Below are 12,936 nucleotides of genomic sequence, written 5' to 3' on the forward strand. Positions count from 1 at the left end.
TCTCGCTTAGGGTGCGAGAGGTCCTGGGTTCAAATCCTGGACGAGCCCAAGCACCATTTTCTTGGGGATTGGTCGACAAAAACCCAAGTCAATTTTGAACTGGCCCTGGCTTTTATCTTCACAACTTTTGCTGCACAGCATGTTGAGGTATGGTCAATCAACACTATCAATGACATAGCGTAGGGACTCCTTCGTTCATCCATAAATTAGCAATCATGATAATATCTTGACACCAATGATGATGCCATGATTAAAATCAAAATTGGTGTAAAATGAGCAATTCACGAAATCGCATCATTGAAATGGTTTTTAGCCTGACTAAATCTGGGCAATTTCTTGACTCATTGTCCTATTCTCCGTCAGTTTACTATGCAAAAGTCATGCTTTTTACATAAATCCTCGTATACAAGTACTCGTATTTATGCGCTATGTCGACAGAAAGATCGCTTGTTGGTCTAGGGGTATGGTTCTCGCTTTGGATGCAAGAAGTTCCCGATTCCAAGCTCGGTAGGTTTATTTTTCTGGGATGAGAGCAATACACGAAAAGTCCTCCGACCTGAATTTTATTCATCTCAAGAGAGTATTAGAGTGTGTGGTGAGTAAAGTTAGAAATGTCCTTAAATATTGGATCCCATATCATTGTTTTTGTTATAGAAAAGTCATATTGCTCTTCGTACAAGTCTATAGCCATGCATTTTCAACCAACATCTTGTATTAAGAACATTGTCTAAACTTATTTGTGCCAAAAATGCTCATTATATCTCAGCAAAGTTAAATCTCATGAGATAATCGAAGTGTTGATTGAACCTCATTTTCAAACATTATTTACTGGTTGAAAATGAGTGGCTCGTTGGTCTAGGGGTATGATTCTCGCTTAGTGTGCGAGAGGTCCCGGGTTCAAATCCCGGACGAACCCAAGCACCATTTTGTTGGGGATTGGTCGACAAAAACCCAAGTCAATTTTGAACTGGCCCTGGCTTTTATCTTCACAACTTTTGCTGCACAGCATGTTGAGGTATGGTCAATCAATACTATCAATGACATAGAGTAGGGACTCCTTCGTTCATCCATAAATTAGCAATTGCCTTTATATCATGATAATAACTTGACACCAATGATGATGCCATGATTAAAATCAAAATTGGTGTAAAATAAGCAATTGACGAAATCGCATCATTGAAATGGTTTTTAGCCTGACTAAATCTGGGCAATTTCTTGACTCATTGTCCTATTCTCCGTCAGTTTACTATGCAAAAGTCATGCTTTTTACATAAATCCTCGTATACAAGTACTCGTATTTATGCGCTATGTCGACAGAAAGATCGCTTGTTGGTCTAGGGGTATGGTTCTCGCTTTGGATGCAAGAAGTTCCCAATTCCAAGCCCGGTAGGTTTATTTTTCTGGGATGAGAGCAATACACGAAGAGTCCTCCGACCTGAATTTTATTCATCTCAAGAGAGTATTAGAGTGTGTGGTGAGTAAAGTTAGAAATGTCCTTAAATATTGGATCCCATATCATTGTTTTTGTTATAGAAAAGTCATATTGCTGTTCGTACAAGTCTATAGCCATGCATTTTCAACCAACATCTTGTATTAAGAACATTGTCAAAACTTATTTGTGCCAAAAATGCTCATTATCTCTCAGCAAAGTTACATCTCATGAGATAATCCAAGTGTTGATTGAACCTCATTTTCAAACATTATTCACTGGTTGAAGATGACTGGCTCGTTGGTCTAGGGGTATGATTCTCGCTTAGGGTGTGACAGGTCCCGGGTGCAATCCCGGACGAGCCCAAGCACCATTTTCTTGGGGATTGGTGGACAAAAACCCAAGTCAATTTTGAACTGGTCCTGGCTTTTATCTTCACAAATTTGCTGCACAGCATGTTGAGGTATGGTCAATCAATACTATCAATGACATAGCGTAGGGACTCCTTCGTTCATCCATAAATTAGCAATTGCCTTTATATCATGATAATAACTTGACACCAATGATGATGCCATGATTAAAATCAAAATTGGTATAAAATAAGCAATTCACGAAATCGCATCATTGAAATGGTTTTTAGCCTGACTAAATCTGGGCAAATTTTTGACTCATTGTCCTATTCTCCGTCAGTTTACTATGCAAAAGTCATGCTATTTACATGAATCCTCGTATACAAGTACTCGTATTTACGCGCTATGTCGACAGAAAGATCGCTTGTTGGTCTAGGGGTATGGTTCTCGCTTTGGATGCAAGAAGTTCCTAATTCCAAGCCCGGTAGGTTTATTTTTCTGGGATGAGAGCAATACACGAAGAGTCCTCCGACCTGAATTTTATTCATCTCAAGAGAGTATTAGAGTGTGTGGTGAGTAAAGTTAGAAATGTCCTTAAATATTGGATCCCATATCATTGTTTTTGTTATAGAAAAGTCATATTGCTCTTCGTACAAGTCTATAGCCATGCATTTTCAACCAACATCTTGTATTAAGAACATTGTCCAAACTTATTTGTGCCAAAAATGCTCATTATATCTCAGCAAAGTTAAATCTCATGAGATAATCGAAGTGTTGATTGAACCTCATTTTCAAACATTATTTACTGGTTGAAAATGAGTGGCTCGTTGGTCTAGGGGTATGATTCTCGCTTAGTGTGCGAGAGGTCCCGGGTTCCAATCCCGGACGAACCCAAGCACCATTTTGTTGGGGATTGGTCGACAAAAACCCAAGTCAATTTTGAACTGGCCCTCGCTTTTATCTTCACAACTTTTGCTGCACAGCATGTTGAGGTATGGTCAATCAATACTATCAATGACATAGCGTAGGGACTCCTTCGTTCATCCATAAATTAGCTATTGCCTTTATATCATGATATTTACTTGACACCAATGATGATGCCATGATTAAAATCAAAATTGGTGTAAAATAAGCAATTCACGAAATCGCATCATTGAAATGGTTTTTAGCCTGACTAAATCTGGGCAAATTCTTGACTCATTGTCCTATTCTCCGTCATTTTACTATGCAAAAGTCATGCTTTTTACATGAATCCTCGTATACAAGTACTCGTATTTATGCGCTATGTCGACAGAAAGGTCGCTTGTTGGTCTAGGGGTATGGTTCTCGCTTTGGATGCAAGAAGTTCCCGATTCCAAGCCCGGTAGGTTTATTTTTCTGGGATGAGTAGACAATCATAAGAACAATACACGAAGAGTCCTCCGACCTGAATTTTATTCATCTCAAGTGAGTATTAGAGTGTGTGGTGAGTAAAGTTAGAAATGTCCTTAAATATTGGATCCCATATCATTGTTTTTGTTATAGAAAAGTCATATTGCTGTTCGTACAAGTCTATAGCCATGCATTTTCAACCAACATCTTGTATTAAGAACATTGTCAAAACTTATTTGTGCCAAAAATGCTCATTATCTCTCAGCAAAGTTACATCTCATGAGATAATCGAAGTGTTGATTGAACCTCATTTTCAAACATTATTCACTGGTTGAAGATGACTGGCTCGTTGGTCTAGGGGTATGATTCTCGCTTAGGGTGCGACAGGTCCCGGGTTCAATCCCGGACGAGCCCAAGCACCATTTTCTTGGGGATTTGTGGACAAAAACCCAAGTCAATTTTGAACTGGTCCTGGCTTTTATCTTCACAAATTTGCTGCACAGCATGTTGAGGTATGGTCAATCAATACTATCAATGACATAGCGTAGGGACTCCTTCGTTCATCCATAAATTAGCAATTGCCTTTATATCATGATAATAACTTGACACCAATGATGATGCCATGATTAAAATCAAAATTGGTATAAAATAAGCAATTCACGAAATCGCATCATTGAAATGGTTTTTAGCCTGACTAAATCTGGGCAAATTCTTGACTCATTGTCCTATTCTCCGTCAGTTTACTATGCAAAAGTCATGCTATTTACATGAATCCTCGTATACAAGTACTCGTATTTACGCGCTATGTCGACAGAAAGATCGCCTGTTGGTCTAGAGCAGGGATCGGCAACCAAAATAACAAGAAGAGCCATTTCTTTCCAATTCGGTACAAAATTCAGTATTTCAAGAGCCGCAATGCATCTATGTACATACGTACATATCGTCAAGAAGCAGCCCGTAAAGAGCCGCATGCGGCTCCGGAGCCGTAGGTTGCCGACCCCTGGTCTAGAGTTATGCTTCATGCTTTGGATGCAAGAAGTTTACGATTCCAAGCCCGGTAGGTTTATTTTCATGGGATGAGTAGACAATCATAAGAACAATACACGAATAGTCCTCCGACCTGAGTTTTATTCATCTCAATAGAGTATTAGAGTGTGTGGTGAGTAAAGTTAGAAATGTCCTTAAATATTGGATCCCATATCATTGTTTTTGTTATAGAAAAGTCATATTGCTGTTCGTACAAGTCTATAGCCATGTATTTTCAACCAACATCTTGTATTAAGAACATTGTCAAAACTTTTTGTGCCACAAATGTTCATTATCTCTCAGCAAAGTTACATCTCATGAGATAATCGAAGTGTTGATTGAACCTCATTTTCAAACATTATTCACTGGTTGAAGATCAGTGGCTCGTTGGTCTAGGGGTATGAGTCTCGCTTAGGGTGCGAGAGGTCCTGGGTTCAAATCCTGGACGAGCCCAAGCACCATTTTCTTGGGGATTGGTCGACAAAAACCCAAGTCAATTTTGAACTGGCCCTGGCTTTTATCTTCACAACTTTTGCTGCACAGCATGTTGAGGTATGGTCAATCAACACTATCAATGACATAGCGTAGGGACTCCTTCGTTCATCCATAAATTAGCAATCATGATAATATCTTGACACCAATGATGATGCCATGATTAAAATCAAAATTGGTGTAAAATGAGCAATTCACGAAATCGCATCATTGAAATGGTTTTTAGCCTGACTAAATCTGGGCAATTTCTTGACTCATTGTCCTATTCTCCGTCAGTTTACTATGCAAAAGTCATGCTTTTTACATAAATCCTCGTATACAAGTACTCGTATTTATGCGCTATGTCGACAGAAAGATCGCTTGTTGGTCTAGGGGTATGGTTCTCGCTTTGGATGCAAGAAGTTCCCGATTCCAAGCTCGGTAGGTTTATTTTTCTGGGATGAGAGCAATACACGAAAAGTCCTCCGACCTGAATTTTATTCATCTCAAGAGAGTATTAGAGTGTGTGGTGAGTAAAGTTAGAAATGTCCTTAAATATTGGATCCCATATCATTGTTTTTGTTATAGAAAAGTCATATTGCTCTTCGTACAAGTCTATAGCCATGCATTTTCAACCAACATCTTGTATTAAGAACATTGTCTAAACTTATTTGTGCCAAAAATGCTCATTATATCTCAGCAAAGTTAAATCTCATGAGATAATCGAAGTGTTGATTGAACCTCATTTTCAAACATTATTTACTGGTTGAAAATGAGTGGCTCGTTGGTCTAGGGGTATGATTCTCGCTTAGTGTGCGAGAGGTCCCGGGTTCAAATCCCGGACGAACCCAAGCACCATTTTGTTGGGGATTGGTCGACAAAAACCCAAGTCAATTTTGAACTGGCCCTGGCTTTTATCTTCACAACTTTTGCTGCACAGCATGTTGAGGTATGGTCAATCAATACTATCAATGACATAGAGTAGGGACTCCTTCGTTCATCCATAAATTAGCAATTGCCTTTATATCATGATAATAACTTGACACCAATGATGATGCCATGATTAAAATCAAAATTGGTGTAAAATAAGCAATTGACGAAATCGCATCATTGAAATGGTTTTTAGCCTGACTAAATCTGGGCAATTTCTTGACTCATTGTCCTATTCTCCGTCAGTTTACTATGCAAAAGTCATGCTTTTTACATAAATCCTCGTATACAAGTACTCGTATTTATGCGCTATGTCGACAGAAAGATCGCTTGTTGGTCTAGGGGTATGGTTCTCGCTTTGGATGCAAGAAGTTCCCAATTCCAAGCCCGGTAGGTTTATTTTTCTGGGATGAGAGCAATACACGAAGAGTCCTCCGACCTGAATTTTATTCATCTCAAGGGAGTATTAGAGTGTGTGGTGAGTAAAGTTAGAAATGTCCTTAAATATTGGATCCCATATCATTGTTTTTGTTATAGAAAAGTCATATTGCTGTTCGTACAAGTCTATAGCCATGCATTTTCAACCAACATCTTGTATTAAGAACATTGTCAAAACTTATTTGTGCCAAAAATGCTCATTATCTCTCAGCAAAGTTACATCTCATGAGATAATCCAAGTGTTGATTGAACCTCATTTTCAAACATTATTCACTGGTTGAAGATGACTGGCTCGTTGGTCTAGGGGTATGATTCTCGCTTAGGGTGTGACAGGTCCCGGGTTCAATCCCGGACGAGCCCAAGCACCATTTTCTTGGGGATTGGTGGACAAAAACCCAAGTCAATTTTGAACTGGTCCTGGCTTTTATCTTCACAAATTTGCTGCACAGCATGTTGAGGTATGGTCAATCAATACTATCAATGACATAGCGTAGGGACTCCTTCGTTCATCCATAAATTAGCAATTGCCTTTATATCATGATAATAACTTGACACCAATGATGATGCCATGATTAAAATCAAAATTGGTATAAAATAAGCAATTCACGAAATCGCATCATTGAAATGGTTTTTAGCCTGACTAAATCTGGGCAAATTTTTGACTCATTGTCCTATTCTCCGTCAGTTTACTATGCAAAAGTCATGCTATTTACATGAATCCTCGTATACAAGTACTCGTATTTACGCGCTATGTCGACAGAAAGATCGCTTGTTGGTCTAGGGGTATGGTTCTCGCTTTGGATGCAAGAAGTTCCCAATTCCAAGCCCGGTAGGTTTATTTTTCTGGGATGAGAGCAATACACGAAGAGTCCTCCGACCTGAATTTTATTCATCTCAAGAGAGTATTAGAGTGTGTGGTGAGTAAAGTTAGAAATGTCCTTAAATATTGGATCCCATATCATTGTTTTTGTTATAGAAAAGTCATATTGCTCTTCGTACAAGTCTATAGCCATGCATTTTCAACCAACATCTTGTATTAAGAACATTGTCCAAACTTATTTGTGCCAAAAATGCTCATTATATCTCAGCAAAGTTAAATCTCATGAGATAATCGAAGTGTTGATTGAACCTCATTTTCAAACATTATTTACTGGTTGAAAATGAGTGGCTCGTTGGTCTAGGGGTATGATTCTCGCTTAGTGTGCGAGAGGTCCCGGGTTCCAATCCCGGACGAACCCAAGCACCATTTTGTTGGGGATTGGTCGACAAAAACCCAAGTCAATTTTGAACTGGCCCTCGCTTTTATCTTCACAACTTTTGCTGCACAGCATGTTGAGGTATGGTCAATCAATACTATCAATGACATAGCGTAGGGACTCCTTCGTTCATCCATAAATTAGCTATTGCCTTTATATCATGATATTTACTTGACACCAATGATGATGCCATGATTAAAATCAAAATTGGTGTAAAATAAGCAATTCACGAAATCGCATCATTGAAATGGTTTTTAGCCTGACTAAATCTGGGCAAATTCTTGACTCATTGTCCTATTCTCCGTCATTTTACTATGCAAAAGTCATGCTTTTTACATGAATCCTCGTATACAAGTACTCGTATTTATGCGCTATGTCGACAGAAAGGTCGCTTGTTGGTCTAGGGGTATGGTTCTCGCTTTGGATGCAAGAAGTTCCCGATTCCAAGCCCGGTAGGTTTATTTTTCTGGGATGAGTAGACAATCATAAGAACAATACACGAAGAGTCCTCCGACCTGAATTTTATTCATCTCAAGTGAGTATTAGAGTGTGTGGTGAGTAAAGTTAGAAATGTCCTTAAATATTGGATCCCATATCATTGTTTTTGTTATAGAAAAGTCATATTGCTGTTCGTACAAGTCTATAGCCATGCATTTTCAACCAACATCTTGTATTAAGAACATTGTCAAAACTTATTTGTGCCAAAAATGCTCATTATCTCTCAGCAAAGTTACATCTCATGAGATAATCGAAGTGTTGATTGAACCTCATTTTCAAACATTATTCACTGGTTGAAGATGACTGGCTCGTTGGTCTAGGGGTATGATTCTCGCTTAGGGTGCGACAGGTCCCGGGTTCAATCCCGGACGAGCCCAAGCACCATTTTCTTGGGGATTTGTGGACAAAAACCCAAGTCAATTTTGAACTGGTCCTGGCTTTTATCTTCACAAATTTGCTGCACAGCATGTTGAGGTATGGTCAATCAATACTATCAATGACATAGCGTAGGGACTCCTTCGTTCATCCATAAATTAGCAATTGCCTTTATATCATGATAATAACTTGACACCAATGATGATGCCATGATTAAAATCAAAATTGGTATAAAATAAGCAATTCACGAAATCGCATCATTGAAATGGTTTTAGCCTGACTAAATCTGGGCAAATTTTTGACTCGTCCTATTCTCCGTCAGTTTACTATGCAAAAGTCATGCTATTTACATGAATCCTCGTATACAAGTACTCGTATTTACGCGCTATGTCGACAGAAAGGTCGCGTGTTGGTCTAGGGGTATGGTTCACGCTTTGGATGCAAGAAGTTTACGATTCCAAGCCCGGTAGGTTTATTTTTCTGGGATGAGTAGACAATCATAAGAACAATACACGAAGAGTCCTCCGACCTGAGTTTTATTCATCTCAACAGAGTATTAGAGTGTGTGGTGAGTAAAGTTAGAAATGTCCTTAAATATTGGATCCCATATCATTGTTTTTGTTATAGAAAAGTCATATTGCTGTTCGTACAAGTCTATAGCCATGCATTTTCAACCAACATCTTGTATTAAGAATATTGTCAAAACTTTTTTGTGCCACAAATGTTCATTATCTCTCAGCAAAGTTACATCTCATGAGATAATCGAAGTGTTGATTGAACCTCATTTTCAAACATTATTCACTGGTTGGAGATGAGTGGCTCGTTGGTCTAGGGGTATGATTCTTGCTTAGGGTGCGAGAGGTCCCGGGTTCAAATCCCGGACGAGACCAAGCACCATCTTCTTGGGGATTGGTCGACAAAAACCCAAGTCAATTTTGAACTGGCCCTGGCTTTTATCTTCACAACTTTTTCTGCACAGCATGTTGAGGTATGGTCAATCAAAACTATCAATGACATAGCGTAGGGACTCCTTCGTTCATCCATAAATTAGCAATCATGATAACATCTTGACACCAATGATGATGCCATGATTAAAATAAAAATTGGTGTAAAATAAGCAATTCACGAAATCGCATCATTGAAATGGTTTTTAGCCTGACTAAATCTGGGCAAATTCTTGACTCATTGTCCTATTCTCCGTCAGTTTACTATGCAAAAGTCATGCTTTTTACATGAATCCTCGTATACAAGTACTCGTATTTACGCGCTATGTCGACAGAAAGATCGCCTGTTGGTCTAGAGTTATGGTTCACGCTTTGGATGCAAGAAGTTTACGATTCCAAGCCCCGGTAGGTTTATTTTTATGGGATGAGTAGACAATCATAAGAACAATACACGAAGAGTCCTCCGACCTGAGTTTTATTCATCTCAACAGAGTATTAGAGTGTGTGGTGAGTAAAGTTAGAAATGTCCTTAAATATTGGATCCCATATCATTGTTTTTGTTATAGAAAAGTCATATTGCTGTTCGTACAAGTCTATAGCCATGCATTTTCAACCAACATCTTGTATTAAGAACATTGTTAAAACTTATTTGTGCCAAAAATGTTCATTATCTCTCAGCAAAGTTACATCTCATGAGATAATCGAAGTGTTGATTGAACCTCATTTTCAAACATTATTCACTGGTTGAAGATGAGTGGCTCGTTGGTCTAGGGGTATGATTCTCGCTTAGGGTGCGAGAGGTCCCGGGTTCAAATCCCGGACGAGCCCAAGCACCATTTTCTTGGAAATTGGTCATTTTTGAACTGGCCCTGGCATTTATCTTCACAACGTTTGTTGCCCAGCATGCTGAGGTATGGTCAATCAATGCTATAAATGACATAGCGAAGGGACTCCGTTCATCCATGAATTAGCAAATGCCTTTATATCATGATAATAACTTGACACCAATGAGGAAATCATGATTAAAATCAAAATTGGTGTAAAATAAGCAATTCACGAAATCGCATCATTGAAATGGTTTTTAGCCTGACTAAATCTCGGCAAATTCTTGACTCATTGTCCTATTCTCCGTCATTTTACAATGCAAAAGTCATGCTTTTTACATGAATCCTCGTATACAAGTACTCGTATTTATGCGCTATGTCGACAGAAAGGTCGCTTGTTAGTCTAAGGGTATGGTTCTCGCTTTGGATGCAAGAAGTTCCCGATGCCAAGCTCGTTAGGTTTATTTTTCTGGGATGAGTAGACAATCATAAGAACAATACACGAAGAGTCCTCCGACCTGAATTTTATTCATCTCAAGAGAGTATTAGAGTGTGTGGTGAGTAAAGTTAGAAATGTCCTTAAATATTGGATCCCATATCATTGTTTTTGTTATAGAAAAGACATATTGCTGTTCGTACAAGTCTATAGCCATGCATTTTCAACCAACATCTTGTATTAAGAACATTGTCAAAACTTATTTGTGCCAAAAATGCTCATTATCTCTCAGCAAAGTTACATCTCATGAGATAATCGAAGTGTTGATTGAACCTCATTTTCAAACATTATTCACTGGTTGAAGATGAGTGGCTCGTTGGTCTATGGGTATGATTCTCGCTTAGGGTGTGACAGGTCCCGGGTTCAATCCCGGACGAGCCCAAGCACCATTTTCTTGGGGATTGGTCGACAAAAACCCAAGTCAATTTTGAACTGGCCCTGGCTTTTATCTTCACAACTTTTGCTGCACATCATGTTGAGGTATGGTCAATCAATACTATCAATGACATAGCGTAGGGACTCCTTCGTTCATCCATAAATTAGCAATTATGATAATATCTTGACACCAATGATGATGCCATGATTAAAATCAAAATAGGTATAAAATAAGCAGTTCACGAAATCGCATCATTGAAATGGTTTTTAGCCTGACTAAATCTGGGCAAATTCTTGACTCATTGTCCTATTCTCCGTCAGTTTACTATGCAAAAGTCATGCTATTTACATGAATCCTCGTATACAAGTACTCGTATTTACGCGCTATGTCGACAGAAAGATCGCCTGTTGGTCTAGAGTTATGGTTCATGCTTTGGATGCAAGAAGTTTACGATTCCAAGCCCGGTAGGTTTATTTTTATGGGATGAGTAGACAATCATAAGAACAATACACGAAGAGTCCTCCGACCTGAGTTTTATTCATCTCAACAGAGTATTAGAGTGTGTGGTGAGTAAAGTTAGAAATGTCCTTAAATATTGGATGCCATATCATTGTTTTTGTTATAGAAAAGTCATATTGCTGTTCGTACAAGTCTATAGCCATGCATTTTCAACCAACATCTTGTATTAAGAACATTGTCAAAACTTATTTGTGCCAAAAATGTTCATTATCTCTCAGCAAAGTTACATCTCATGAGATAATCGAAGTGTTGATTGAACCTCATTTTCAAACATTATTCACTGGTTGAAGATGAGTGGCTCGTTGGTCTAGGGCAGGGGTCTGCAACCTTTAAGACATAAAGAGCCACTTGGACCCGTTTCCGAAGGAAAAAATAAACTGGGAGCCGCAAAACCATTGCAACATTTAAAACAAACATAACACTGCATATATTGTTTCTTACCTTATTGCTATATACAGGATCGTGCAGTCAGCTGTCAATCTGAATAAAAAAAGGACTTTTTCACTTAACAATGTAAAATATATTTTTGCAAATTAATAGCTAAATTACCTGGTTAATGGGATTTTTGCTCCTGAACCTCAGTGCACAGTGTCTGCACATCAGGGCTGTAAGACGTCACCTTCATTTTCACACAGGCTTGCAAGCTGTCATCTGTGAGGCGTGATCGATGTTTGTTTTTAATATAGTTCATGTTGGAGAAGACCTGCTCACATACATATGTGGAGCCGAAGATCGACAGGACTCCAAATGCATACTTTTTCATGTTTATATAAGTGTTGGGGATGGCATTCCATGTTTCGAATACAAGTTTGTCCTGTTTGGGAAGGTTTTCAATATCACTCCATTTATGATTCTGAGCCAGAATGGCCTTCTGACGGGCAACATCCTCAAGAGTAGCGGTCAAGCATTTGAACTTGGACACCCATATATCTTTGTCGGCTATATCGGCCAGTTCCATCTCAAGATCAGGTTGATATTCAATAGGGATGGATCGATCGCCAGGGGAGTGACAGGGAAGGATAATGTCGTTTTTTCCTCTCTGAACTCACAGAATCGTTTCCCAAACGAACTTTGCATTGTGGTGATTGCAGACTTGAAATATTCCAAATTTATCGTATCATGACTTTGTTTGAACTCTCTCAAAGAGGGAAAGTGAGACAGTGTACCTCTCTGTAAATCTTTGACAAACACTGTCAACTTGCGCTCGAATGCCAAAACCTCCTCCAGCATGTGCAGGGATGTGCCTCCTTTCCCCTGAAGGGTTGTATTTAGCGTGTTTAGATGTGCTGTCATGTCTACCATAAAATGTAATTTTTCCAGCCACTCTGGCTGTTCCAGCTCAGCAAAGGTGAGCTCTTTGCTGCCCAGGAAGGTTTTTACTTCTTCCAAACATGTGACAAAGCAACGGCAACGTTATTGCCTGTCACCGGGCGGGCAGTGTGGAGCGGAGCGGCGACCTGTCAGCAGCGGCAACGCCAGAGCAGGTGTCACAGTGCGCCTCCTCCCCTCGCTAGCATCCGCCCCGGAGCCGCGGTCAAGGTTCAAAAGAGCCGCATGCGGCTCCGGAGCCGCAGGTTGCCGACCCCTGGTCTAGGGGTATGATTCTCGCTTAGGGTGCGAGAGGTCCCGGGTT

General features: G+C 39.4%; 6 non-coding genes across 6 annotated transcripts; all 6 read left to right on the plus strand.

Annotated features, from left to right (window-relative positions):
* Positions 1-844: 844 nt before the first annotated feature.
* On the plus strand, positions 845-916 carry TRNAT-AGU (transfer RNA threonine (anticodon AGU)). The gene has a single exon. It is a non-coding gene; the product is annotated as a tRNA-Thr (tRNA).
* Positions 917-2,600: 1,684 nt separating this feature from the next.
* TRNAT-AGU (transfer RNA threonine (anticodon AGU)) lies at positions 2,601-2,672 on the plus strand. Its single transcript has one exon. It is a non-coding gene; the product is annotated as a tRNA-Thr (tRNA).
* Positions 2,673-5,425: 2,753 nt separating this feature from the next.
* On the plus strand, positions 5,426-5,497 carry TRNAT-AGU (transfer RNA threonine (anticodon AGU)). Its single transcript has one exon. It is a non-coding gene; the product is annotated as a tRNA-Thr (tRNA).
* A 1,684-nt stretch (positions 5,498-7,181) lies between these two features.
* Positions 7,182-7,253, plus strand: TRNAT-AGU (transfer RNA threonine (anticodon AGU)). The gene has a single exon. It is a non-coding gene; the product is annotated as a tRNA-Thr (tRNA).
* A 1,708-nt stretch (positions 7,254-8,961) lies between these two features.
* TRNAP-AGG (transfer RNA proline (anticodon AGG)) lies at positions 8,962-9,034 on the plus strand. The gene has a single exon. It is a non-coding gene; the product is annotated as a tRNA-Pro (tRNA).
* Positions 9,035-9,844: 810 nt separating this feature from the next.
* TRNAP-AGG (transfer RNA proline (anticodon AGG)) lies at positions 9,845-9,916 on the plus strand. The gene has a single exon. It is a non-coding gene; the product is annotated as a tRNA-Pro (tRNA).
* The last annotated feature ends 3,020 nt before the right edge of the window (positions 9,917-12,936 follow it).

The sequence above is a fragment of the Lampetra planeri genome, chromosome 24 (assembly GCF_965212315.1).
Source record: "Lampetra planeri chromosome 24, kcLamPlan1.2.h2, whole genome shotgun sequence".
Lineage (NCBI taxonomy): Eukaryota > Metazoa > Chordata > Hyperoartia > Petromyzontiformes > Petromyzontidae > Lampetra > Lampetra planeri.